The sequence below is a fragment of the Malaclemys terrapin genome, chromosome 6 (assembly GCF_027887155.1).
Source record: "Malaclemys terrapin pileata isolate rMalTer1 chromosome 6, rMalTer1.hap1, whole genome shotgun sequence".
In the NCBI taxonomy this organism is placed as follows: Eukaryota; Metazoa; Chordata; order Testudines; family Emydidae; genus Malaclemys; species Malaclemys terrapin.
This window is the reverse complement of record NC_071510.1, coordinates 94562416-94589008: the sequence shown is the minus strand read 5'-3', so window position 1 is coordinate 94589008 and position 26593 is coordinate 94562416.

Genomic DNA, 26593 nt, shown 5'->3' with positions numbered 1-26593 from the left:
TACCAAAAGTTAGTTCTTATCCTTTTAACTTTATGAATAGTAGAACAAGTGTCCTGGTAACAGTTTCCTATCAAATGTCTAGATATTTCAGGCACATTGCACTGAAGATACATATTCAGAGGATTTACCTGGTATATTAAATAATGTGAAAACTAATTAAAGAGGCAAATCCCTTGCATGCCAAACCTAAATTATTTGATTAGTCAGCCTTTTTTATTTACTGTCCCTTTATCCATATTCACTACTAGATAGCAATATGGCAACATACACTGTTGCAGTGTCTACTTATGCACATCTGAAGCACTATATACATAATTTACTCTTGCCTTCTTAATTCAAAGGACAAACTGTTCACCAAAGTGACTAAGTTTGTTCTGTCTTTATCATGTTTACACTCTGTGCATTTGACATTTAACATAATCTTTAAATATGGCTATAGCTACACTGTACAGTGGAATTATACTAGGGATAAAGTTGTGGCACAACTGTTGGACACCATGTTCTGAACAATTATTCAAGCAAAACATAGCACTTGCATTGCTGAGCCATTTATTAACAAAGTTTTTGAACCATAGACTGGTATTATTAGTGTTTAAAATGTTTATATTGTATTTATTGTGATAAAGTAGTAAACTAGAATGTATTGCCTTCCAACACCATATTATAGGTGACCAAGACTGAATTATTCAAATATTTACAGCAGAATTCTATTTCAGGACTCTCTCTCCCTCCCCCCCCCCCCGAATATATTTACAGCACTTATCTTCACTTGAACTATGCCCCAGCTTCATAATCTTGTATGGCTTTACTACTTTCTAGAATTCAGCACAGTGTTCATTACTAACCTTCAGTGGAGCTGTGCTTTCATCCAGCTTTCATCTCAGAATCTGTGCTATATCTGATTCGCCCCCTCCCCCCCGCCAGGTATTATATTATAATGAATGAAACTGCGGCCTTTATTGGTTGATAAATTACTCGCTTGACCTGCTCCTTAAGACTTTTCTCCTCTTTGTTCCCATTCACATTGAAGTCAATGGGAATTTTCCTTTCAACTTCAATAGTATCAGAATCATGCCCATAACATGGTGGGGTTATGAAAAGGGATGACACTTTTATTGCCATCTTGCCAAAATTTTACTTATTTACTAGGTGGCTCTGAGCATTTGATGGTGGTGTGTAGCCACAATTGTGCATTGGGAGCAGTGTGGAAGCATGCTGACCAGTGGGAACTCCAGAAGGCACTGCATATGGCATTGGAGCTACCATACTGGGGATTCAAAGAGGCATGTGTCAGCTTGCTGTACCCTTGAAGAAGATGGAACATCTATTCCTTTGTTCTGTTCTGAGGAGGGGAGAGGGCCATAGCCCAACATCTTGTCCTCCCCCCTTCCTAAAATCTAAAGCTGACAGCTTCACTAATCCTATTTGTGAACTTCAATGCCCTGTTCCTTCTCCCTTCATTACACAAACATGTAGAGGCCAGGACCAATAGGTCTCTTAACTTCTGTGCTGAATCACATACTCGACACCTCTAAACTCACGCCTCCAGCAATGCCAGGCTTACCTTGCTATGTGCTGCTACTTAATTTATTTGGACTCCTGCTGGGATATATGCATATGTTAGTAGCTGTGGAAGAATATAGTACTCTTTTCCCCTGTAATTTATCTATGGTATATTATTTTTTACGGATGCATTCTCGTGTCACCATCTCTAAACCAACTTGTAGTGTTTGTTTTCTGTCCTTTAATAAACTCAAGACCATATGTGACATGTTGAAACACTTTTTGTTGTAGCACAAGTTATAAAATAGTCTATTAAATCAGAAAGGCAATTTTCATTGCATTCTGAATAATCCTGAAACATGAGGGGAAACAATTCAAACTATTCAATTGAACTGCTTTCTACTGTAGAGCTCTCAGTGTTTGACAATAATAGAGCATTCTGAAGAGATGTAGATTACTTTAGAAGCTAGGCCTGGGATTTTCAAAAGAGCAATCAATAGGAATTGTGTGCTGAATTCCCTGAAGTTCTTTTGAAATCCCAGCCTATTGTTATTTTCTCTTATGGTGATGGAGTCAGATAGCTGAGTATTAGATGAAATGTAAAGTATGGTGGACTCACACCTTCCAGACAAGGAATTCGTAATCTTAGACAATCTGGAAGGAATTCATAGAGTTTTGTCATCTATTCCTTTCTTCCTGGGCTGTTATATTCCTCTCACATGTAGGTTGTAATGGGTCGGCTATCTAGTTACAGATATCTACTTTCCTGTTCAAGGTTATAAATTTGTGATTCAGTAGTTTTGAGGCATGTTGGTAACCATAAGAACCGAATGGTATCAAGGGTAATGATGTATAATGTTGGGGATCTGTGTTACTACTTTTTAAATAATTGTACCTGCTAAGATAGATGTTGAAAGGACAGTACAGTAAAGCTGTAGTCCTAGTTGTTGATTTTAGAATGCAGACTGATATCAGACAGGAAAGTATTTGTCAAATCAGCAGTATTGGCAGAAAAAAACATTCTAGAGCTTGCTAGGCTTAGGCAAACTCAGTAGCAGCTTGGCTGACTCTTGAATGGCATTGTAAAATATAGCTGATTAGTAGGGCTGCTGAGTTTCGGTTTTATTTGACAAACAGATAAAATGCCCCCTTTAACAGGGTTGGCGCCCCCTCTGGTTGGATGTGTCCACTGTCTTGAAATCAGTCCCAGCACTGCCATCGGGCCATACCCCCAGGGCTTCCTCCCTGGAGGCAATGGTTTTCCCCTCTTAGTCTGTTTTGGCCCTAGTCTTCAGCTGGGCCTTCTGACAGTTCAGTCGCCTTCTGGGGGTTTACTTATGTCCAATTGTAGGCCCCTCCCCAGTGGCCTATGGGGGGGACCCAGGCCTTCCCACTACTCAGGGTCCCAGCCCTGGAACCCTATGAATAGCAGCCATGCGCCACTACGTCCCTTTAGTAATACTGCCTTCAATTCCCTGGGCCACTTCCCCAAGGACCCAGCCTTCACCGCTGCCTTACCCTTAGCTCAGGGCTCTTCTAATCTCAGGCCCAGTAGCCAGCCAAGTCATTAATTGTCTTCCCCATTAAACTTTTTATTTAGGTTTAAAACTTCAGCAGCTGTTTATTGTTTTGGAGTGCTGAGAAATGTGCTCCATAGAGTTAGTCTACTGGTGTGAGTGAAGCTTGGTCCAGCTGAATATTTTCCAAGAACCAGGAAAGTATCAAAAACCTTTGAGATCCATGAAGACACTTTGTACTCAGCAAGTAACCATGGATATCAGCAGCAGAGTGGTAACATTAAATTATTCCTTGTGCATAATTCTGCAAAACCCTGGACTGGGATTTAGTCTTTTTTAATGCAAAGCAGAAAGATTGAATTGGAGGATAAATGTTAGTGGTCTACAGTTGTAATCATTATTGCTACAGTGTTCTGGTGCTAGTTACGGTAAACAGGAAAAACAACACCACAACTTCATGTAGCTTGTTTGAAAAAAAGAAAGTTTCCTTTACCTAAGGTTTAGGCTAATTGGGTATCAGCAAGGCCATTTTTTTTTATGGAAAATAAACAGATGCTGCAGTTGTGTAGTAAGGAGAGAGGGTAAGATTATATATTCCTGTTGTGACAGCAAGTCACTTTATCACCAAAATTCTAAGGGCTCATCTACATGGCAAATTAATCAAATTAACTAAAGGTGAGAATTAGTTAAAACACATTTAAACCCCTGTGTGGATGCTCTCATTCAGAAATAAAGGGGGCTTAGTGTGATGCTATGTATAAGAAAGGTGCCCATTTATATCATAAATATAAATCCATAAATCTTATACAAAATGTCATGTAAGTTGTCAATGGAAAAGTTATGTTTGCTAAGCATGATTATCCTGTTTATATCCATGTATTATCTTTGTGTTTGAAGTTATGAATATTGGTTATGTGCTTGTATCTTAAACCTGTGATCTAAATCTACGTGTTGATGGCCCATCAAGGGCACTCTAATTTCACAACAGGCCATAGAAGAAATTCATTCTGTCCAGATAGCAATTCCTGAGGATGCCTCATACAGCAAGAAGCCCAGTGGCCACCCCCTGTGATTCAGCAAACCTGAGGCACGTTGCACATACACCCAATTTGCCTTCACTGAATTTGGTCTGCTGGTTGGATCATTAGCTTTCTCAACCTGGACTGGGTATAAGGACATGTGACATGCTCATGTGACCCTGGGCTCCATCTTGGGCTGGTAATTTTCCATGCATCTGGGCTGTGGGCTTTGTTTGAGAAAGTAAATTTCCAGGCATATGTCAAAGGACATAAAAGACCCCAGAGATATCTCCATTTTGTTTCTTTCCTGCTCTGATTATCTGGACTGTGGATTTGCAACTACAAGGAGCATCTTCAACTATGGACAGAGGACCTTCCAATCTTTTGGAAGTTACCAGAGAGACTTTACAAGCCAGCAGTCTATTCCACTATTGCTACAAACCTGATATAAGAATTTTGCAAGCATTTGGATGTATATCAGGGCCGGCTCTGGCTTTTTTTGCCGCCCTAGGCAGAAAAGCCACCCGCCGCTCCCCCCCTCACCCCCCAAAGCGGCAGGGGAGGGCAGAGAGCCCGGCCGGGGCTGTCCACTCTCCCCGGCGGCCAGAGCACCAGGGGGAGGACGGACAGCCCCCGGCGGCCAGAGCGCCGGGAGCAGGGCGGAGAGCCCAGCCGGGGCTCTCCACTCTCCCCGGCGGCTAGAGTGCCGGGAGCAGGGCGGAGAGCCTGGCCAGGGCTCTCCACTCTCCCAGGCGGCCAAAGCACCAGGGGGAAGGCGGCGAGTCCCCGGCGGCCAGAGCGCCGGGAGGAGGGCGGAGAGCCCCCGGCGGCCAGAGCACTGGGAGGAGGGCGGCGAGCCCGCTGCAGCTCTCCGCTCTCCCCGACCGGTCGGTGCGCCGGGGGGAGGGTGGTGAGCCCGGCCGAGGCCCTGCTCTCCCCGACCAGCCGGAGCGCTGGGGGGAGGGCGGCAAGCCCGCTGCGGCTCCGCTCTCCCCAGCGGCTGGAGCGCCGCAGGGAGGGTGGCGAGCCCAGTCGCGGCCCTGCTCTCGGGCCGGAGCGCCCCACCGCGCCGCCTCCCTCCAGGCACCGCCCCAAGCACATGCTTGGTGGGCTGGTGCCTGGAGCCGGCCCTGATGTATATGATCTGTTAACCATTTATAACTATCTTCTTTTCTTTTATTAATAAATCTTTAGTTAGTTTTCTAAGGATTGGCTGACAATGCAGTATTTGGGTAAGATCTGAGATTCATATTGACCTGGGGATATGTTTCTGATCTTTTGGGATTAGAAAGAACTTCACATATGGTGAAATGGGTTTTCAATAACCTCTCACTGTATTAGATTGGGATATCTGGATGGAAACCAAGAGCTGGAATGCCTAAAGGAGACTGTGTTCAACTTCTGGTTAACCAGTGTGGTGCTGCAGAAACTCTTTTGTTACTGGTTTGGTGAATTTAATTATAGAGTATCCCCAGCTTTGGGGATTGCCTGCCCTGTTTCTTGAAGCCTGCCCTGAGTGTGGCATTATCAGTGTGGTCTATCTCAGGCACCTGGTCACACTTAGTTTGAGTTAGCTTAAATTCTGAGTGAAGGGAAGAAAGGATTAAGTGTAATTAAACTTTCAAGCAAATGATGTACAGGCTGCATTGCCCCTATAAAGGAGAAAAGTTTAAGAGTCTAAATTCTGGGTCAATAGGATGGTTCATCAGGAATTAGAGAATTGGAGCTTGTGGAAACAGACCAGATCATGGGAACATCATGAGGCCAAAGCTGTAATCCTTAGGGCAACCCCTGAGAACTGTGGTCTAGTGGTCAGCTTTAGATCTTGTCTACATAGGAAGTTAAACCTCATTAACTCAAGATGTAAATTTAAAGTGCTTAAGCTAAAGCAAACTTTCACTTTGCTTCTGAATGAGAGTGTCCACACAGTGGTTTAATGCACTTTAAATTCACACCTTCTGTTAATTTGCTTAACTTCTCTAAGGAACTTCAGTGTAAATATATTCCCAAAAATCTGTTATAAACAACACCAGAAGTCAGAGAAACCCACAAGAGCCAGGGGTTCTGAGATAGGCTTTGCAGTTCATGCAAGGTGAAATCAATCCCTGAGCAGAGTCTGTGCAATAGCTAAGGGCTGATTTTACATGACCAATTATTCCAGAATAGCTATGTGGATGTTCTTATTCTGGAATAAAAGTGCTTTATTCTGAATTTACATAATCCACTTCAAAGTGGATTAAACTAATTGAGTATAACAATGTCCATACTGGGAGTTCATCCAGAATAGCTATTCCACTTTAAATCACACCCTTCCTTCAACTGAATTAATTCCCCTATGTAAACAAGCCATGTAAAACCCTTCTACTGGCTATCTACTGGGGTAATATCACTCACGGCTCTCTGTCAGGATTCCATCTTGCATAGTACACTATGTACTGTGCTAAAATAGTACAGGTAACTGTATGTGCAATGTAGTGGTGACTTGAGATATTTTTGCTGTTATCACCTAATAATGCAACATAAATAATACATTTAATTTGGGTCAAAACAGTTGTCATTTCCAACTGAAATAAGGCACTTGATATCATTATCTAGTACTATATCTCACATTGTATGATCAGTTTCTTGTATTACCACCACTGAATGTTGAAATGCTAACGCAGTGATGAGTCAAAGATGCCATGGGAACTGTAACATTATTTTATTGTTCAGGCATTATGTCTCAATGTTGTGTTACTGCCTTTTAAAAAAAATATTTTATTTCCTCAGAGTTTCTTTACTGCTTCATAGAGCTGTCTTGCTGAAGCTTTTTGGCACAGTAATATACAGAAATATAGATACTTTAATAAGTGGAAGCAGCAGTTGGTGGCATGAGTAATTTTAGTGGTTTTAGCAAGTAATGTGTCTAAACAATTTAGATTTTTAAAGACATAGATTGTCAAGTCCTTGTCTAGTGGTTTCAGTCTGGAATGGGATCCATTGGCCGATAAGGCCAGAAGCCACCACTAAAGTGGAATTTTAGAAGTAGAAGTGTAGGACTGTAAGGGACCTCAAGAGGTCTTCCGGTCCAGTCCCCTGTACTCCAGGCAGGGCTAAGTATTATCTAGACCTTCGCTGACAGGTGTTTGTCCAGTCTGCTCTTAAAAATCTCCAATGATGGAGATTCCATAACCTCCTTAGTCAATTTAATGCAGTGCTTAACTACCATGACAGTTAGGAAGTTTTTCCTAATGTCCACCCTAAACCATCCTTGTTGCAATTTAAGCCCATTGCTTTTTGTCCCATCTTCAGAGTTTGAGAATAATTTTTCTTCCTCCTCCTTGTAACAACCTTTTATGTACTTGAAAACTGTTATCATGTCCCCTCTCAGTCTTCTCTTCTCCAGACTAAACAAACCCAATTTTTTAAATCTTCCGTTAGAGCTCATGTTTTCTAGACCTTCTTTAATCATTTTTGTTGCTCTTCTCTGGACTTTCTTGAATTCATCCACCTTTCCCAAAATGTGGTGCCCGGGGGATAGCTCAGTGGTTTGAGCATTGGCCTGCTAAACCCAGGGTTATGAGTTCAATCCTTGAGGGGGCCACTTGGGGATCTGGGGCAAAATCAGTACTTGGTCCTGCTAGTGAAGGCAGGGGGCTGGACTCGATGACCTTTCAAGGTCCCTTCCAGTTCTAGGAGATGGGATATCTCCATTAATTTAATTTAAGGCCTAATCAGTGCGGAGTAGAGGGGAAGAATTACTTCTCGTGTCTTGCTTCCTCTATTGATCACTGCAGGGAAAAACAAAGTGCATTTTGAAGCATCTATAAAATACTAGAACAACCCAGTCCTCAGGCAGATGATTAAACAAGAGGTCATGGGGAGCCATTCTGTGCTGTGCTGGCAAGGTGGCTCATAGATCCTCCATTTGACAGCTGCTAGTCTATACTCTCATACCCAATACAACACAGAGCAACAAAGGCTGGATTTTGTCCTTAATTGGGTAGTAGGTAGATGTAAACAAGGAGCACAGGGTACATGTTAGGGGAATACTAAAGGAAAGAACAGTGTGAATGCTCAGCACTGTAACCCTAAATGAAGAAGCAGCCTGACTTTATTTGTTTTTGTTTCTGTCTTTGTTACTTCCTGTTTGGAATACATGGTTTGTTAAAATAAACAATAGCTTAGAATGCTAAGAATGGGAGAAGGAGGGAGCCTATCCTGAATAACTAGCATATCAATTAGCATTAAAAAAAATACCAAAATAGCATGTTATATTTTAAATATCCATGTCTTGTGGCCATTTAACTTGATACTAACCTTTTCCCCCTTCTTTGTTTTCCATCCTTCTCTTTCCCAACTCTTACCTCTGACTAGATCCTTGATTTTGATCCTATTAATTTACTCATCTCATCTTCCCCTTGATCTAGACTTAGTGTCACAAATTGGCTGGCCTTTTTAAGGATAGATGGGCTCAGCCACACCTGTGCCAGATTAAGTCTCCCAATAGTCCTGATCAGCTGGGTGATTTCTTTAAAAGAGCCAAGGAAACTCAGTTTGAGAGAGGAAACACAGGGAGCAAGATGGGCTCATATTGGAAGGCCCTGAAGCAGGTTTTGGGAGGACTTCAGGGAGGCAGTCTGGAAGTCAGCGTTCTATCCTGGAGCGGAGAAACTCACCGGAAGTCCAGAAAGGGCTGGGACTGAGCCCAGAGAGTGGGCTGAAGAGTCCAAGTCCAGCAGAATAATCTTTTGTTTGTTTAGGACTTTCCTTTGGGCTTGTTACTCTGAAAGGGGATCAAACTTTGAGAGTGACTCGGCAGGAGGGCTGAGTCATGTGAAACCCCCAGGGGAGACAGAAAACCTTAAGGAGGAGGAAACAGTCAGGGAGTGCTTGCAGTGCTACATATGGCCATTGGGGGTGTGACAGAGCAGGCACCTTCTGTAACACTCAGCCATAGTATAAAACCCATATTCTGAACATATTAGCAAAACCAAAAGGTCTTTTTTTCCCCTCTCCCCTACTCAGCTAGCTGAGATATGGAAAGTAGAATATCCATATTATCCATGATTTTGAGGATTTGTCCTCTTTTACAGGTACTTTTATTAAAATACATCATTGAAAAAATAAGCCTGCTTAATTTTTCTATCCCTAAGTAAAGTCTGAGGAATTTTTTCAACTTTCTTTTTTACCTCAGATTACCTTTTATTTTGTAATACTGCAGAAAATTCTTTCTAACCACTAAATGTTTGATATTTTTTCCTCTTAATTTCTAAATAAAGGACAGTTCATGGCCTAGTACAGCAGAGAAATTAACTTTGGATCACTGGACTTCTTTCTCACACGTCTGGATCAAAGAGTATTGAGAAGCAACTAGAAACTTAGACACACACAGATAAAACAGATTTATGTCAGCTTACCTACAAATTCCCTACCAAGTGTAACTGTTAATATAGTGACTGCTTTTGCTGGAATTTAACAGATTGTGGTAACTGATTGCATTCCTCCCAAAAGGAAACTCTGTGTCTTCTTTGTTATATTAGAGAGGGAAAGGCAATGAGGCTCAAGAATCGGTCAGTGACCTAATCGCCAGCTGCCAGGTGTGCTTTGTATAGTTGGAGAGCAATTTGTAACACACAGTGCCAACATATTTCCTTAGTGGTTTACCTTTATGCTATAAGTTCTGGTATTAAACAGTAATGTTGTGGGAAAACTTAGCTATTCCAGAAGAACAAAGATCAACTCAGTGCTGTTTTTGTTTGTTTGGGAGGGAAGGAAGCAGGAAGTGGGTGTGTGATTATATGGTTTTTCTGACTTTTTTCCCCTTTTGATCTTTTGCATTACTCTACAATGTAACATTTTAATTTATTTTTTAAAAATTAGAAACAGTAGGCTCTAATTTAAATCTGTGAATGGAAACAAACTATTCCAAAACATTAAAAGTAACATCAAGGGATTAGGAAATCAAAACTCTTCTTATACCCGTTATGTTTATTAGGAAACAACAAAAGCTGTTCAGATGCCTAGAGAGAAAGGGAAGGGGTGGAATCATTGGTGACTGGAGAGCAGAGTGTGGCTAGTAAGTGGAATTGACTGACCCTGGATGTTGAAGAGAGGACAATGTGCGCAACCATGCACTATGGTGGGGTCATGGTGTGATGGGTTGGAAATCCCTGTGCTGGGATCCCACTGAGCCCACCTGTCCCAGCAGCTCTCTGTGGGAGGACTCAGCTAGGGGATTGCCCAGCACTCACATGCTCACTTCCTTTGGGGTGTAAACCCAAAATAATATTGTCTTGCACTGTATATAGAGAGCTGCACAGCGCAAGCTCATAAAAATTGCCCCCTCCCTCAAGTGTAGGGAGATATGCACAGCTCTTTGTCCGGTTACAAATAGAAATTTCTCACCCTAAATGTTGTTTTAGGCAGGTTGCAGAGTTTCTGCAGCTTAGAGTTCCAGTTATTTCTCTTCGCAGGCTAGACCCCTGTACCAGCCTGGACTCAGCCCTTGCCTTTCCCCAGCTTAGTTCCTTTATTTCTTCAGGTGCTTTCAGCAGTCTTCCTTCTTGGGTGGGGAGACAATGGAGAAGAGCCCTGATTGACGCACTTCCCAGGCTTAAGTAGGATTTACATAAGGTGGGAATCCTTTGTTTCCAGTGGGAATATACCAGCAGTGTCCAAGGTGGTACTCCCTACCAGGTCAAAGCAACATCCCAGGAAGCTCCTCAGGAAGGTGGGAGATTAGTATCCTCAGAGTTTTATTGTCCTTAATTGGCTCATTCAGGCTGATTGCCTACTGTCTGGTGAGTGTTCCTCCAAGTACACACACACTTGTAATTGATACATAGTCAACAGTCCTAACTTCAGATACAGAAATGATAAATGTATACAAATTGGATAATCTCATTCAGCAAATCATAAGCTTTCCAATGATACCTTACATGACCCATCTTGCATAAAATATATCTTAGTTATGCCATATTCGTATCATAACAATATTTCTATGAAGAATATGGGGTGTAGCGTCACACATGGTTTACTAAAATCTAGAAACTTCTGGAAGATTGGCAGAGCATCCAGTAATGTGGTTCTATATGAAGCTACCTAGCTTATCTGATTTATAAGATTCTGGTCTTTATTTTGTCTAAAATTCCCTGGGAATTTTCATGTGTTCATTACAAAAATTAAAAATGGGAGAAAATCAGTGCAAAGACTTAATTTCACAGTTTTCTGGGTAAATATTGGGGGACAGGAGGACAGAAGAAAAGTAACAACTAGAAAAAAGGAAGAGTTTATGAAACCATTATCTCTAAATCCCCATTATAAAAATAAAACCTTTCTTTTTAAAAGTTCACTGTTGGTGACTTATGCTTTATATAACGGGTGGCAGTGCCCACTTTTCACAGAGGTGCAGAAAGTGTGCTGATCAATACTCAGATGGGTGATTTAAATGAGTGATTACCAAATATCAGTTTGTGAATGTAAATGATTCAACATGTCTAAAAGTTGAACAAATTGGCCGGCAAGAGGTGATTGAATAGACCAAAATAACGAAAACTACTTTTTCTAAAAAAAATGTAAATATTGTCTAGATTTGTTAACAAGGTAGGAAGGATTGGCTTTCATTTCAGATTGCAGAAAAATCATTCTTTTTAAAACTCAAATGTACCACTGAATGAACCTTTCACTATTGAAGTGTAAGAGTTGGTTATTGCTGAGTTTGATCTTGAAAGTCTCATATTTTGAGTGCCCAGTTCCCTGTTTCAGGCCTTTCAACATCAGTTTCATTAAGGAGCAATATCCATTCATCTTCCATACCTTAAAATGCCAAAGATCAGTCAGTGACTATGGCATAAAAACAACTGAAAGGCAAAGACTTGAAATTTAGTAGGAAAGCTGCAACATTCTTTTCTGCTACCATCACGTTTAATGTAGCACAAAATGAACAATGTAATGAAATGTCTGAAACACTCTGTCCTGGATATGCTCTTCCAGCCAGATCTAAATGCACAAGTCAGCTACTAGATACTCCAAATGAAAAATCAGAGTGAGAACCAATAGACTCAACACAGACACCAGTGCAGGAAGATTTGTCAGACCTGAGAGATGACACAATAATGGCTACAAATTTTCCTATAGGGAAATATGCATTCCTACTTCATTTTATTGATTCTACATCTGAAAATAAAAAGCTATTGACAGTGTTCCAAATGAGACCAGACAAGGAGTTTTATATGGTGGAATCACCATCTTCCACAGTTTATAACCAGTTCTCTATCTGAGAATTATATTTACTGGGTACAGTACAAACACCTAGTAAGTTCCAGTCCAAAAGAATTTACAGTCTAAACTAAGATCCAGAGTACCAATTGATTTGGGATTGGGAATAACCCTAATGTGATGTGACTTTTTGTTTATGTAATCTTTTATCACAAAGTCCAGTTTGTCTGCGTGGCAAGATGGGCTGAGAGCCTCAGGGAACTGTCTGTGACTCCATGGCAGTACTAGTACAATGATCCAGGACTGCACATTTGTTACTGGCTTGGTGAAGTCTAATTATAGAATATACCATCAGTTTGGGGTGTCTGCCCTATTTTCTGACAATCTGAGAATGGCACTCATAGTTGTGAACCACTCCAGACAGTGTGATACACAGATTCACTGCAAAAAATGTACACCTTAGTTCCAGTGTGAATTTGTCAACTTCCGACCATTGGATCTTGTTACACTCTTGTTTGCTAAAATGAAGAGCTCATTATCAAATATTTGTTCCCCATGTAGATAGTTATAGACTGTAATTAAGTCACCTTTAAACCTTCTCTTAATTAAGATAAATAAATTGATATAGGGAACTCATTAACCATAACCTGGATCTTCTCAGAACCCTCTCAAATTTACCAACATCCTTCTTGAATTGTGCACTCCAAAACTGGATCCAGTATTCCAGCAGCTGTTGCACCAATACCAAATACAGAGATAAAATAATCTCTCTACTCCTATTTGTGATTCCCCTATTTATACATCTCAGGATCACATTAAATCTTTTGGCCACAGTGTCACACTGGGAGCTCGTGTTTAGCTGATTATCCATCATGACCCTCAAATCTTTTTCAGAATCACTTTTTCCCAGGATAGGGCCCCCCATCTTGTATGTATGACCTACATTCTTTGTTTCTAGATGTATGCATTTACATTTGACCATATTAAAGTGCATATTGTTTGCTTGCACTCATTTTACCATGCAATCCAGATTTCTGTGTATCAGTGACCTGTACTCTCCATTATTTATCACCTGCCCAATCTTTCTCATCTGAAAATTTTATCAGTGATGATTTTATGTTTTTCTTCCAGGTCACTGATGATAATGTTAAATAGCATAGGGCCAAGAACTGATCCCACTAGAAACACCCCTGCTCAATGGTTATTTCCATGTTTACAGTTACATTTTGAGACCTATCAGTTAGCTAGTTTTTTAAATCCATTTAATGTGCACCAGAATGTGTTTATTTTGTATCATTCTAGTTTTTTAATCAAAATGTGGTGAAGTACCAAGTCACAAGCCTTACAGAAGTCTAAGTATGTAACATCCACATTATTACCTTTATCATCCAAACTTGTAATCTCACCAAAAAAGGCATTGTTAGTTTAACAATAACTATTTTTTATGAACCTGTATTGATTGGCATTAATTGTATTACCCTCCTTAACTTCTTTAGTAATCCAGTTCCAGATCAACCACTACATTATCTTGCCTGGGATGGATGTCAAGCTGACAGGTCTATAATTACCCAGGTTGTCTTGATAATTACCTGGGTTAGTGAGGGGAAGGAAAGGCATGCCCAAAGAGCCCCTGAAGAGTCCTGAAGGGAGTGGATAAGAACACAGGAGAGAGATTCTTGAGGTGGTGGGATCTCTCCAAAATATGTTTTCCTCTTTGCTTCGTCTTACGAGTGTGGGTCTTCTTTGTCTCTCACACTGCACCAGCACTTGGGAAGAGGAGAGCTAGGAACCTTTTCTTTCCCCCGTCAGGAGAAAATGTGTTTCTAGGAACACCATTGCATTCCTAGCTTGGGACTATTGCAGACACCACAAGCCACGAAACACAACATAAACTCTGTAGTGCATGTGTTTACTGCATGCTTTCAAAACCACATTTTGAAAGGGTTCAAAACTGGAGAAAACTAGTGTGTCCATCCCTAATAATAATTGGATATTTAATGTATTTAATTCAGGATGAAGATTTGTTATGTAAAACATTATTAAAAGCAATAAGATCCAAGTACTTCAAATTACCTTTTTCGGTTCTCTACTTTCATCCTCACAAAGAATTTTCTGGTTATATCTGCTTCTCATAAACTTTTCCTGGCTACTGCTCCACCTACTTTGTGTAACTGAGAAGCTAAATGGTTCATTTAGAACAAGTGGTTCTAAAACTTTTCCTGGCACAGATGCTAGACTTACAAAGCCTATAGTTTTCTGCAGAAGTTCTGTTTTCCTTATTGAAACTGGCAAAGCATCGGCCTTCTTCCAGCATCATCCTAGTATGCAGTGCCAATTCTTTACATATTTTGCTTAGTTTTCTAGAGATGTATTTTATGTGGTCTTGCTAATTTCTTTTTCAGCCAAAATTAAATATCTCTTAAAATGCTGTACAGCCAAAGACAGAGATCAAGCAAAGCTTTTCTAGACAAACATATCTAGTGAATTCAGTTATCCTGTCAAGGCATATTGCTTTAAATGAACATTTAAACAAAGTTGAAAATCCCTCATTTTTGTCTGTGAATCACTTTAGAGGTTAATTCTGATTTCATTGTTCAGCATATGAACCACCAGAAATTGACATAATCTTTGCATTGGCAAGATCAGCTACAAATTCCATGTATGCATTTTCCATGGAGGTACTGTAGTTCCTCAAAACCTTTTAGTTGGATATGTCTGGAATGCCCTGAAGATCCTGAAAATGGTGTGAGGTACAACCAAAATTTGTTAGCCGTACAAAATCAATCTTTTTTATAATCATTTCTGAAGATAGCATTTCATTTCATGCATATTTAAAAAACACAGTGGACCAGATCCTGAAGTCCGTGACGATATGCCAGTTTGCACAAGCTAAGGATGTGGCTGAATATTTTCCATATCCTTGCTGGAATAAACAAGACATAACAGCCTCTTAAATTGCATTATTTCAAATAGCAGTTAAATGTTCTCTGCCTACATGTGATTAAATGCCTGGCCCCCTCAGATATTCAAGTGCAAAATCCTTCATTTATAAGAATGTAACATATATTTGACACTTTCTGGGTTGGTAACTAAAGGTCTATAAAGCAGTAATTGGATTACACCAATCCATTTGTAGTTTTCTCACCTTGACAAATACTTTTTAAAGGAGTGATATAAAAACAAATACATGGTACTAATAACAGTTTAATGTATTTTGGTTAGCTGTTTCAGAACAGTGTGTATCAGAGCACAGCAGAAGGAAAATTGCTTATATAAAAAGTGAGACAGGCCTGCTGCATTTTGTGGCATCCTTCCCAGTGAAGTGAAAGACGTGTTACACTGTTCTTTTTGATTGAGTCATGCTCGCGTCTAGTGACATATCAGAGCCAAAAAGCCAGCTTGTGAGATGATTTTTATTTCATGAAGAGGCATGCTACAAAATATTTTAACTCTAATTGCAGAATACAGCAGTTCATACTAGAGGAATATATAATATTGCTGGGCTACAGGTAACTTTTGTTTGTGGCAATCACAAATAGGGTATAAATGTATTATCTCTGTTTCTTGTTATTTATATATATGAATTGCAGATGCACTGAGCAGGAACACAAACACATCTGGGACTAAAATTGTTTTATTTTTAAGAGATTCTCAAACATAGAGTCAGCAAACACTAGATAAGATCCATTATGAGATACTCATAATATAAATATGTCCGTTAAAGGCTAAGGGCTAGAATTCTGTCCTCATTTAACGCAGTTGAGGTAAATGAGATTGCACATGTGTAACTGAGGGGAGAAATTGGCTTAGGGGTTCCATTAACCACTTGAATAACTATAATTAGTGGCCCAAAGCAACAGAGATTCTGAGTCATTTGCTAGAGTAGTAAAAGAGCTCTCTGAACCCACTTGCAGCATTTCACTCACCCAGCCTCTAAAACATCTTGGCACTTAGCATTTTAAAAGAACACCACTGTCACGATCCCAGATTTTCCTATGCCCTGGGCTCATGCAACTGCTGCCACCACCAGGCTTTTCACTTGGAAATTTTGTGTCATCTCACCCTTCACTCTGCTCCCTTATTCCAGTGACCCTATCCCCTGGAGCAGGATCCTTGCTGAAAAATATCGTAGTTGCTTTTCAAAGGCACTGCAAACCCAGCCACCATTGCTCCACTCCAGAATTGCTTAGCAAATTCTTACTTTATAACTTACAAGAAAACCCATGAATGAACTCAGTTACTGTTCACCTAGACCGGGGTGGGCAAAATTTTTGGCCCAAGGGCCACATCTGGTTATGGAAATTGTATGGCGGGCCATGAATGCTCACGAAATTGAGGGTTAGGGTGCGGGACAGGGTGAGGGCTCGGGCTCTAGGGTGGGGCCAAAAATGAGGAGTCCAGGTTGTGGGGGGGGGCTCCAGGTTGGGGCAGGGGGTTGGGGTATGTGGCATGGTGAAGTATCAGAGGGGTAGCCATGTTAGTCTGGTTCTGTAAAAAGCGACAAAGAATCCTGTAGCCCCTTATAGACTAACAGATGTATTGGAGCATAAGCTTTCGTGAGTGAATACCCACTTTGTCAAAGGGCTCTGGCTGCGGCTGGGGATGAGGGGTTGGGGGTGCAGGAGGGTGCTTCAGGCTGGGACCGAGGGGTTCGGAGGGTGGGAGGGTGATCAGGGCTGGGTCAGGGGGTTGGGGTGCAGGAGGGGATCAGGGGTACAGGCTCCAGGCGGCGCTTACCTCAAGCAGCTCCCAGAAGCAGTGGCATGTCCCCCCCCAGCTCCTACATGGAGGCACGGCCAGGTGGCTCTGCACACTGCCCTGTCCGCAGGCGCCGCCCCCACAGGTCCCATTGGCTGTGGTTCCCAGCCAATGGGAGCTGTGGGGCGGCGCTTGGTGTGGGGGCAGTGTGTGGAGCCCCTTGGCTGCCCCTATGCATAGGAGCCAGAGGGGGGACATGCCTGACACTGCTTCTGGGAGCCGTGAGAAGCGGGGCAAGCCCCGCTCCCGCCCCCCGGCTGAAATGCCAGAGTGGGGCAAGCCCCAGACTCCGCTCCCAAACAGGAGCTTGAGGACCAGATTAAAATATTTGGAGGGCCGGATGCAGCTCCCAGGCTGTAGTTTGCCCACCCCAATCTAGACTCTCAGCTTTACCCTCTCAACCATGGGAAAGTCTTATTACAGATCCCAGATCAGACTTCTTTCTCAGAAGGTGCTGGGTCCTATAACTTCCAAACTTGGTCTCGATGCCACCTTCCCAATAGCCCAGACTCCAACAGATCCTCATGGACTAGTCTCTGGTGTCCTGAGCGTACATTTCTGGCACCTTCACCCACATTCCAGAAAATTCCACCTCCAGCTGGCAAACTTTAACTCCATTAATCCTTACCCTGCAGCTGGCATTTGAACAAACATTCCATGGTAGCTCCTAGCAACCAAATGGGCCTTCATACAGCCTTCAGATATCAAATCACTGTCTCACCTCCAACCACAGGTTGGACTCCCCACAATAAGTGACTCACCACATCACCTATCATTATCTACAACTACCACTACTGCATATTCTGAATGAGTGCAATCACAGTAAATCCTGGGAATGGGCACAAGGAGGCTTTCACAGTCTCTCCCTAAGACCCAATGGTAGAGAGAGCCATTTTCCCCCCTAATTAGGCTTACAAATAGACTTTCACAAAAAGTGTCCTGAAAGAGAGCAGTATCCGGCACTACTCCCAGCTCCACACTGAAATGCAGCCACAAACTTCGATTTATCTTGCATAAAAAGAGCCTGTTCTGAAACTAACAGGTAAATCTGAAGGCTGTCCCAGAGCTTATGCCATTCTCATGTCATTAGTATCACAGTAGACTGTATCATATGCTATAGGGTTTGGTAACTTACATGGCTGTTAGGTCACGGCATAATATGTTTGCTATACTAATTTCCCCCATCCCCTCTGCTGTTTCTGCTCCAAATTAATTGTTTATTTCTGAATTCATTTGTACTAGCTGAGAAGATCTCCTATAACTTCACCTTGATCGATCAATCGGTCCTTCAGCCCTCATATAGATTGCGCCGATCACAACACGTCTTCCATTCTTCTCGTATCCTGGCCTTCCTTCTCCATGTGTGGTCATGTCTTTTCACGATAAAATCTTCCCATCTCTTTGGAGGTCGGCTGAGTGGTCATTTTAGTTCCCATGGGTACCACTCAGTGACAGCTGCAGTCCATCTATTATCAGTGAGCCGTGCTATATACTCGGCCCATCGCATTTTACTTTGCCTGCTCTCAACAACAATGTCCTGCACTCCACTCTGCTGTCTGTCTCCTATAACTACCATGGGAAAACTAGGGTGTTGCAGGCAGTGGTCGCTCAATATTGATTCAGTGCCCCCTGAATCAATAATGAACCAATTCCTCAGCATCGCAATGCTATGCTGGTGGGTGTGGTACCTTTTGGCTGCGATTTAACTGTTTAGAGGCAATCAGAATCTCTTGGCATTTTTTCCCAGTTTGTTACCCTTGGACTGTGCATAACCTCTCAGTTTCAGTCTGCATGACTTTTGGTGAAATCTACTGGCCAGCTCATTTGGTACTATTTTGTGATCCTTGAGTTTTGCTGTTTGTTTGATGCTGTGAGGTAGTTGGATGCTGCTTCAGTAATAAAACTCTCCTTTCCTGCTCTCTGCCTTCTTGGCTCACCTGTCATGGCCGTAGCCTGGACAGGCAATGATAAAGCAGCTGCACTGACCAACACCTCAGTGGAGATGCCTAGTGCTGGAAACAGATAGCTGTTTAGAGATTCACAGCAGCTGCAGCACCTGCTAACCACCTGGCAAAAGCTCAGCATGCCAGAGAAGGCCATAATAATGACATGCTTTGCAGGCCACTTAAAGCTCTTTGTTTTCAGAAGTCCATCAACAGGCACAGCCTGGGCTGTTACAAAAAAGTATAAATATACACTGATATCTAGGCACAGATTATATATTGACCATATTTATTAAAAGCACAGGTCTGAAAATTTTCTCACGCAGGTCTACAACAGAAATACATCAAAATGGAAGTTGTTTAACAGCACCCAGAAAAAAAACTACTTTGGTGAATAATTTGAGGATTGGATTCAAAGAAAGTTCAAAATCGAATCCTAAGTGATACTAATAGTTATGTAGACCCGTTATTTACAGAATGCTAGAGGTAAAGTACCTATTGCCAGAAAGGTTAACCCATTTCAATGTACATCCACATTTTAAAAAAAAAAAAAGCTTTTCCTTGCCTCTGGCCACAACAATATATGTCATGCTGCCTAAAGGATACGAAAGTAACTTTTTGACTCTGGTAAAATTATAGCCCTTCAAAAAGCTGTGCTGCTTGAATGTTGTCAAGTACATTCACATCTAACTAACTGACATGAACCTGGCAACAAGTTTTGATTCACTGCCTGTGTTCTCTGAAAAATGAAGTTTTAAAACCGTTTTTGTTAGAAAAGCAAATTGGACCTTCTGTTTAAATTAACATATGAGGCAGTAGGAAAGAGGCAATGGTCATGACTTTTTTTAAACAATCTGCAGTTGCTAGTGGGCAGCAGTCTAAGAACCAGACCTCTTTATAAGAGGGAAGAAGCTCGGCTGTGCATCCTACTACCAAGTTTCTCAAAAGCTCTGAGTACCTGGTTGACATTCCTTCTACCAGGGCTGGCCTTAACCATGAGGCGGACTGAGGCAGACTGGTGCCAGACTGTGGGAGGGGGAGGCATAAGTAGGACCCAGAATGTAGAAAATTGTGTCTGCTGCTGGTGCATATGTATTCTCTCTACTCTAGATGCACAGAGATGGTGGAGTGCTGTGCTGGAGGAAGGAGGGCACAAGAGACATAACAGGCAGGCAGGAGAAAAGGTGAGAGGGAATAACAAAAAGAAGCAGGAGCTGCAGGGAGAGAGGAGGAGGAGGAGCCTCTTATGTACCTCTCTAGCACCCCCAGGAGCCTGGACTGATTAACACCAGCTTCTCAGGGAGCTTCCTGTTTCCTGCTGCTTCCCTGAACCCACTTGAGGAGAACAAGCAGTCAACTGAAATAGTAGGAGCCAGCTAGGCCCTTAAGACGCTGATATCTTCCCTCACTCAAGCCCTGCTATCAGCCGGCTTATTTGTCCCCTTCAACTGAGTGTTGAGAGTCACTATAGCTGCCACAGAACAGCAGTCATGAGTGAAAGAAGAAAATGCCCCTCTGGGACAGCATTCAGAAAAAGAAAGAAAGCAAAGAAAGCTTTTCTATCTAAGCAGGAAGGAGCTCTCCTGAGATACATAGACACAAATGTTCAAGGTGAGCCTTCCGGCCCCAGTGAGGATGTGAGTGGTGAGGAGATGCCCGATCTTCCAGTTAGTCAGAGTGCAGGTGATGTGGCAGCTACTGCAGCATCCATATCTCCATCTCAGATGGATGTAATCATGCACATTCCTGAAGAAAAGGGTAGGTCAGAGAAGAGTGTGGTGGAGGTGTAAGAAACAGCTGCTGCTGAGTTTAGTTTCTTAAGTCTAGATGATCCAGGACTATGGACCCACTTGAGCAGTAGCCTGAGGAACTTCCTTGTACTGCATGGGCCACAGCAAGTGAAAAACGTCATGTTCCCCAAAGACAATGAAAATAGAAGTTTCCATCCAACACATTACTGGCGTGAAATCCCCAATGGTGACAAAGTGGAGAGGCCATGGCTTATGTACTCAAAAACCCAGAATGCTGCATACTGTTTTTGTTGCAAATTTTTCCAGTCTAATGTTCCAGCCACATTGGGTTCTACAGCAACAAAGGACTGGAACAATCTGGCTAGAAATCTGGCATGCCATGAGAAGGCAACAAATCAACAGAGAGCATTCCATAAGTGGAAAAAGCTTGAGCTGAGATTAAAGTTAAAGGCTGCCATAGATGATTAGCATCAAGAGAAGATTGCATTAGAGTCTCTGTACTGGCAAAATGTTCTGAAAAGGCTTGTTGCCATTGTAGAATGTTTGCTACCCAAAACCTAGCACTGCATGGCACTTCAGATCAGCTGTATGTGCCAAACAATGGAAACTTCCTTAAAATTGTGGAGCTGATGGCTGAGTTTGATGCTGTACTCCAGGAGCATCTAAGAACAGTCACCACCCAAGAAATGTACACACACCACTAACTTAGAAAAACAATTCAAAATGAGATCATACAGTTACTGGCAACAAAAGTCAAACAGAAGATTGTGGCAGATCTGAAGTCAGCAAGATATTACTTTGTTATTCTGGACTGCATACCTGACATCAGCCATACAGAACAAATGACTTTAATGGTGCGTTTTGTAACAACAACAGAACCTAGTGAAAATTTCCCTGCAATGGTGACTGTCAGAGAGCATTTTCTAGAATTTATTGACATTGATGATACTACAGGAGCTGGTATGACAAATGTGCTGCTTAAAAAGCTGGAAGATACAGGATTTGCGATAGCTGACATCAGAGGTCAGGGCTACGATAATGGTGCCAACATGAGAGGAAAAAACAGAGGAGTGCAGACATGGATCCGAGAGTTAAACCCTCGAGCTTTTTTTGTCTCATGCAGTTCTCATTCATTGAACTTGGTGGTCAGTGATGCAGCATCAGCTTCTAGTGAGGCTGCTGAATTTTTTAATGTAATTCAAAGCATTTATGTATTTTTCTCTGCATCAACTCATCGATGGCAAGTTTTGAAGCAACATCTGGGAACATCCTCTCTGACACTGAAACCACTGAGTGCCACACAATGGGAAAGTCGAGTGGAGGCAATAAAGCCTATCAAACACCAACTTGGGAAGATAGATGATGCCATAGTTGCCATTTTGGAGGATAATGCTATGACAGGAACTGTTCGTGGGAGAACAGTGGCAGAGGGAGATGGAATCACCAGAAACATACATAACTTCAAATTTCTGGGTGGCTTAGTGTTGTGGCATGACATACTGTTTGAAATAAATGTTGTAAGCAAGAGACTCCAAGGTGTTGACCTTGATATATCTGGAGCAGTGGAACAACTGGACAAAGCAAAATCATACCTACAGTCTTACCGGTCAGATGAGGGATTTCAAAACGTTCTGAATGGTGCACAGAAGTTGGCAGAGGAACTTCACACTGAAGCTATTTTCCCACCCATTCAAGAATACAAGAGTCACCGAAGAAGAAGACATTTTGATTACGAGGCACGGGATAATCCCATAAGAGACCCCAAACAATAATTCAAAGTTGAATTCTTTAATCAGGTGCTTGATTGTGCAATAGAGTCAGTCAAAGAACGTTTCATGCAGCTCAAGGAACACAGCAGTATATTTGGGATGTTGTATGATATTCCCAAACTCCTCACTATACCTGAAGAAGACCTACACCAGCAATGCAGGGCACTAGAGATAGTGTTGACACATGATGACATGCGCGATATTGATGCGAGTGATTTAGGTGATGAACTGAAAGCCCTTTCAAGATACATTTCAGCAGGATCAACTCCAAAGGCTGTTCTGGAATATATGTGCACAAATAAGATGACCACCCTCTTTCCAAATGCTTTTGTTGCTCTGTGCATACTTCTAACACTTCCTGTAACAGTTGCCAGTGGAGAACGCAGCTTCTCCAAACTGAAGTTAATAACAACACATCTACACTCCACAATGACACAGGAAAGGCTGGTCGGCCTTGCAACCATCTCAATAGAGCATGAGCTGGCCCAGACTGTGGACCTTCGGGAAGCAGTTCAAATCTCTGCAACCAAGAAGGCATGGAAAGCACCACTTTGATTATTCAAACAGATAAAAATGCCAGTGTTTACTATGCAGACAAGAAAAGTTACATTTGCTGTTCAGGCATTTGAAAGTTAAGTGTTACTTAAAATTTTTGAACAAGACATTTTAAGTTGTTAGTTCTCCTTTATTGGGGTAGGTAGCAGAGCAGTACCATGAGAGGAGTCAAACAGGAAGAAGGCAGAATTGAGACCTTTCAAAGTTTTGGCCCAAGCGAGAGGACATGGGGGCGTCATTTGAGCTCCCCACCTCAGGTTTCAAAATTTTGTGGGCCGGCCCTGCCTTCTACTGATTAGATGTACTGGAGCCAGGAGCCCACTGTGATTTCAAGAGGGTTTGAGATTATAGTAACATTGTTCGTATATCTGAGCTGGAATCAAGCCAGTGATTTATATAAAAAAATGTCACTGTCCTAATCCCCTAAGCCATACAGTCTCTCTCGTGTAATTTTTAATGGTAGCATTAATGATCATGTATTTTAGTACAAATAAATTTGAGGCACACAAGAGATCATTATTAATAGTGGACTTGTAGAATATAGTGTAAATGTCAATAAAATGTAAGCATAAATTTAGTGCAGAAGCCTGGTGTCAGATCATAGTCTCAACTGCTTAGAAAGAAAATAAGAATCCATGGTCAGAGAAACAGAATCTTTTCATGTCTGTTCTTCAGTTGATTTACTCTATAAATGAATGACCATTGGTGTTGGTGGTATTTTTCATTTGGAGACTAAAGATGGTGAATTCTACCAAACTCTGACTCCCTCTACTTCTATAGCTGCTCCTTGTTACATTTTCCATGTGTAAAGAGTAAATGTATTTTTCAGTCTGGTGACTTATTTCACATTAAGGAATACAAGGTATTTTTAGTTGTATACTTTTAAAATGTGAAGTCTCTATGAGAGAGAAAAATCACAGTGACTAATTCTGTAATAGTCTCCACCTGAACCGAGAAACAAAATGTCAGCTGCCTCACAGCTGCCTCTGTACCAGGCAGGTAGACACCTCTGCATTTAAATGTGTGGAATATAGAGAACAGAATAACATCTCCTTGTTCACATAATTACATACTCCATAACACTCCTTCCTCCCCCATAACTCAGGACCTCCCACCATGTACACATCACCACTAAGGTAAGAATTGCCACACTGGCTGAGACCAGTGGTCTATGTCATCCACTATCCTGTCTCCAGCAGTGACCAATTCCTACTACCTCATAAGAAGGTGCAAGAAATCCTGCAGTAGGCAGTTATGTAGTTGCCTGCTTCAAGGCAAATTTCTTTCTGAGGCCCTTATGGATGCTCAGGTCTATTTCCTATTCCAACCATCACCCTACCTGGGGACAGTCTGTATATTTATCTAACTTCCATGGGGTCTTCATTGGGATGCCAATAGGCACGTCTCACCTACAGATTCTTCAGGGAGCTATGCCCGGTAATGTGACTACCTCCTCTAATTCTAGAAAGGGTCTTTAGGAGGTCAGGTGGTTTAACACTTTCTTCAGTGGAAGTGAGAGCCAGGATGTAGTTCTCGTTGCCAGTGGGTGAGTAATGGACCAATGGTAGGCAGCACTCTGTTGTTCTTTATGTGGGGTACGGTGTGTTGGTCACAATACCATAGTTATCTGGTCATGGCTGGATTTTACCCTAAAATCAGGTAAAACTCAGTGGTTGGTTCTAAACTTTGTTGTGAGGTTTTCAGTTCCTCTAATTTTGATTCTGGGAGCTTAATAAAGCTTTTCTGCATTTCATACACACAGGGTTGGATCCTTAAGTTTTGCTTAGAGTTTCAATCAAGTCTACTTAGCAATCATGATTATAGGTTCTTTTGGGCCAGCCACTACAGAACAACATAATTAAACACACGAGTAAGAGTGAATTCATTTATTAGAGGGAAATGGTATACAGTACATACACTTGAACCAGTACATTAGACCGTGGAGTGGAAGTACAGTATTTCAGGTCAAATGGAGGCATTTAGGATCAGGCACCATATTCTGCTATATTTTGCTATGGCTGTTGAAAAATAGAATGTTATATGCCTTGTCTCTAGAAGCTGCTCTTACTATTCATCAAGTGACACGAGTAAGGTGCCTGTGGTATTTTATGTGGTATTCATGTATGTAAATATTGTTCTTCAATTACTTTTTAGGTAGAATTTTCAGTGATTGGTTGGGAAATAATATTAAAGAATTAAAAGTAGTAGCAAATGATCATAAATTTATATAGATGGATTATTTGCCTGGTGCCTCTGAATCAAAATTAATAGGCAAATTAAAATATTGCTTACTTTAATACCTTGATATGACAGTTTTGTTGCCATTTGGTCAATTGATGTTATATGTAATGTATTAGCTGGACTATGTAAGGAAGTGCAAAACAGCTAACTGTCCTGCAGCTATCAATATCAGCTCATTAAACTATTTTTATATTGATTTTTTCCTCTCTGATCTTGCTAATGCTTCTTGGCATACTTTTATGATGAAAGTCAGCAGTTTTAGAAAAATTATGAATTCCTGACCATATGTAGTCATCCAACGGAAACAGATTGTTTAAGTTCCATAGGTTCCAAGTACTAACAAATCAAGGCAAACAGGGTTTGGTCTGGATCTGGATTACACTGAAGTTAGATCTTAGAGTTTGGGTTTGAGGGTGAATAAGGGATAATGTATAAGTTTGGATCTGAGTGCCAGAGTGCCAAAACCTAATGTGATTTTGGGGGGGTGGGGGGAGATTGGTTCAAATGACGGAGAACTTATTAGGTATGTTCTCATGAGATTTCCAAAAATATTACCTAAATTCTTTAAAATGTACTTGAGATGCCAGTCAAGTCATAATGAGAAAATAACCTCTTCCCCATTTGGATGTGACAATAACCAAAACCAAAGTGGTGGGGTTAAACTTGGGTATTCTAATTTGTCTCTCTTCTCTTATCTCTGAAATCTGAAGGGTGTTCAAATTCAGGTCTGTGTCTTTGGTTAATCTTGGTCTCAATCAGTCTGACTGAATTCTACTTAAGAGACTATAAAATACCCCCAAAGTGGCTGCTCCTATAATAGGAGGTATTGGTTGCTCTTCACCCAAGTATACTGGAGTATATCAAATGGAAAGAGAGTAGACTTAACATGCTAATAATAGAGCCATCTAATCATTTCTAATCTTAAAGTCAATAGCAAAACTGTTTCACAATGTACTGTTTTGGGGGGGGAGGGATAGCTCAGTGGTTTGAGCATTGGCCTGCTAAACCCAGGGTTGTGAGTTCAATCCTTGAGGGGGCCACTTGGGAATCTGGGGCAAAATCAGTACTTGGTCCTGCTAGTGAAGGCAGGGGGCTGGACTTGATGACCTTTCAAGGTCCCTTCCAGTTCTAGGAGATGGGATATCTCCATTATTATTATTATTATAATCCTGGAATGCATAAACAGGGGAATCTTGAGCAGGAGTAGAGAGGTTATTTTATTTGGCACTGGTGGTAATACTATTCAGGCATGATAATTGACACAGAGGCACAGTGCCCCATCTTTCTGTTTAACAAACAGGATGCCCCCCTCCCCATCCCAAGGGATTTGGAGGGACG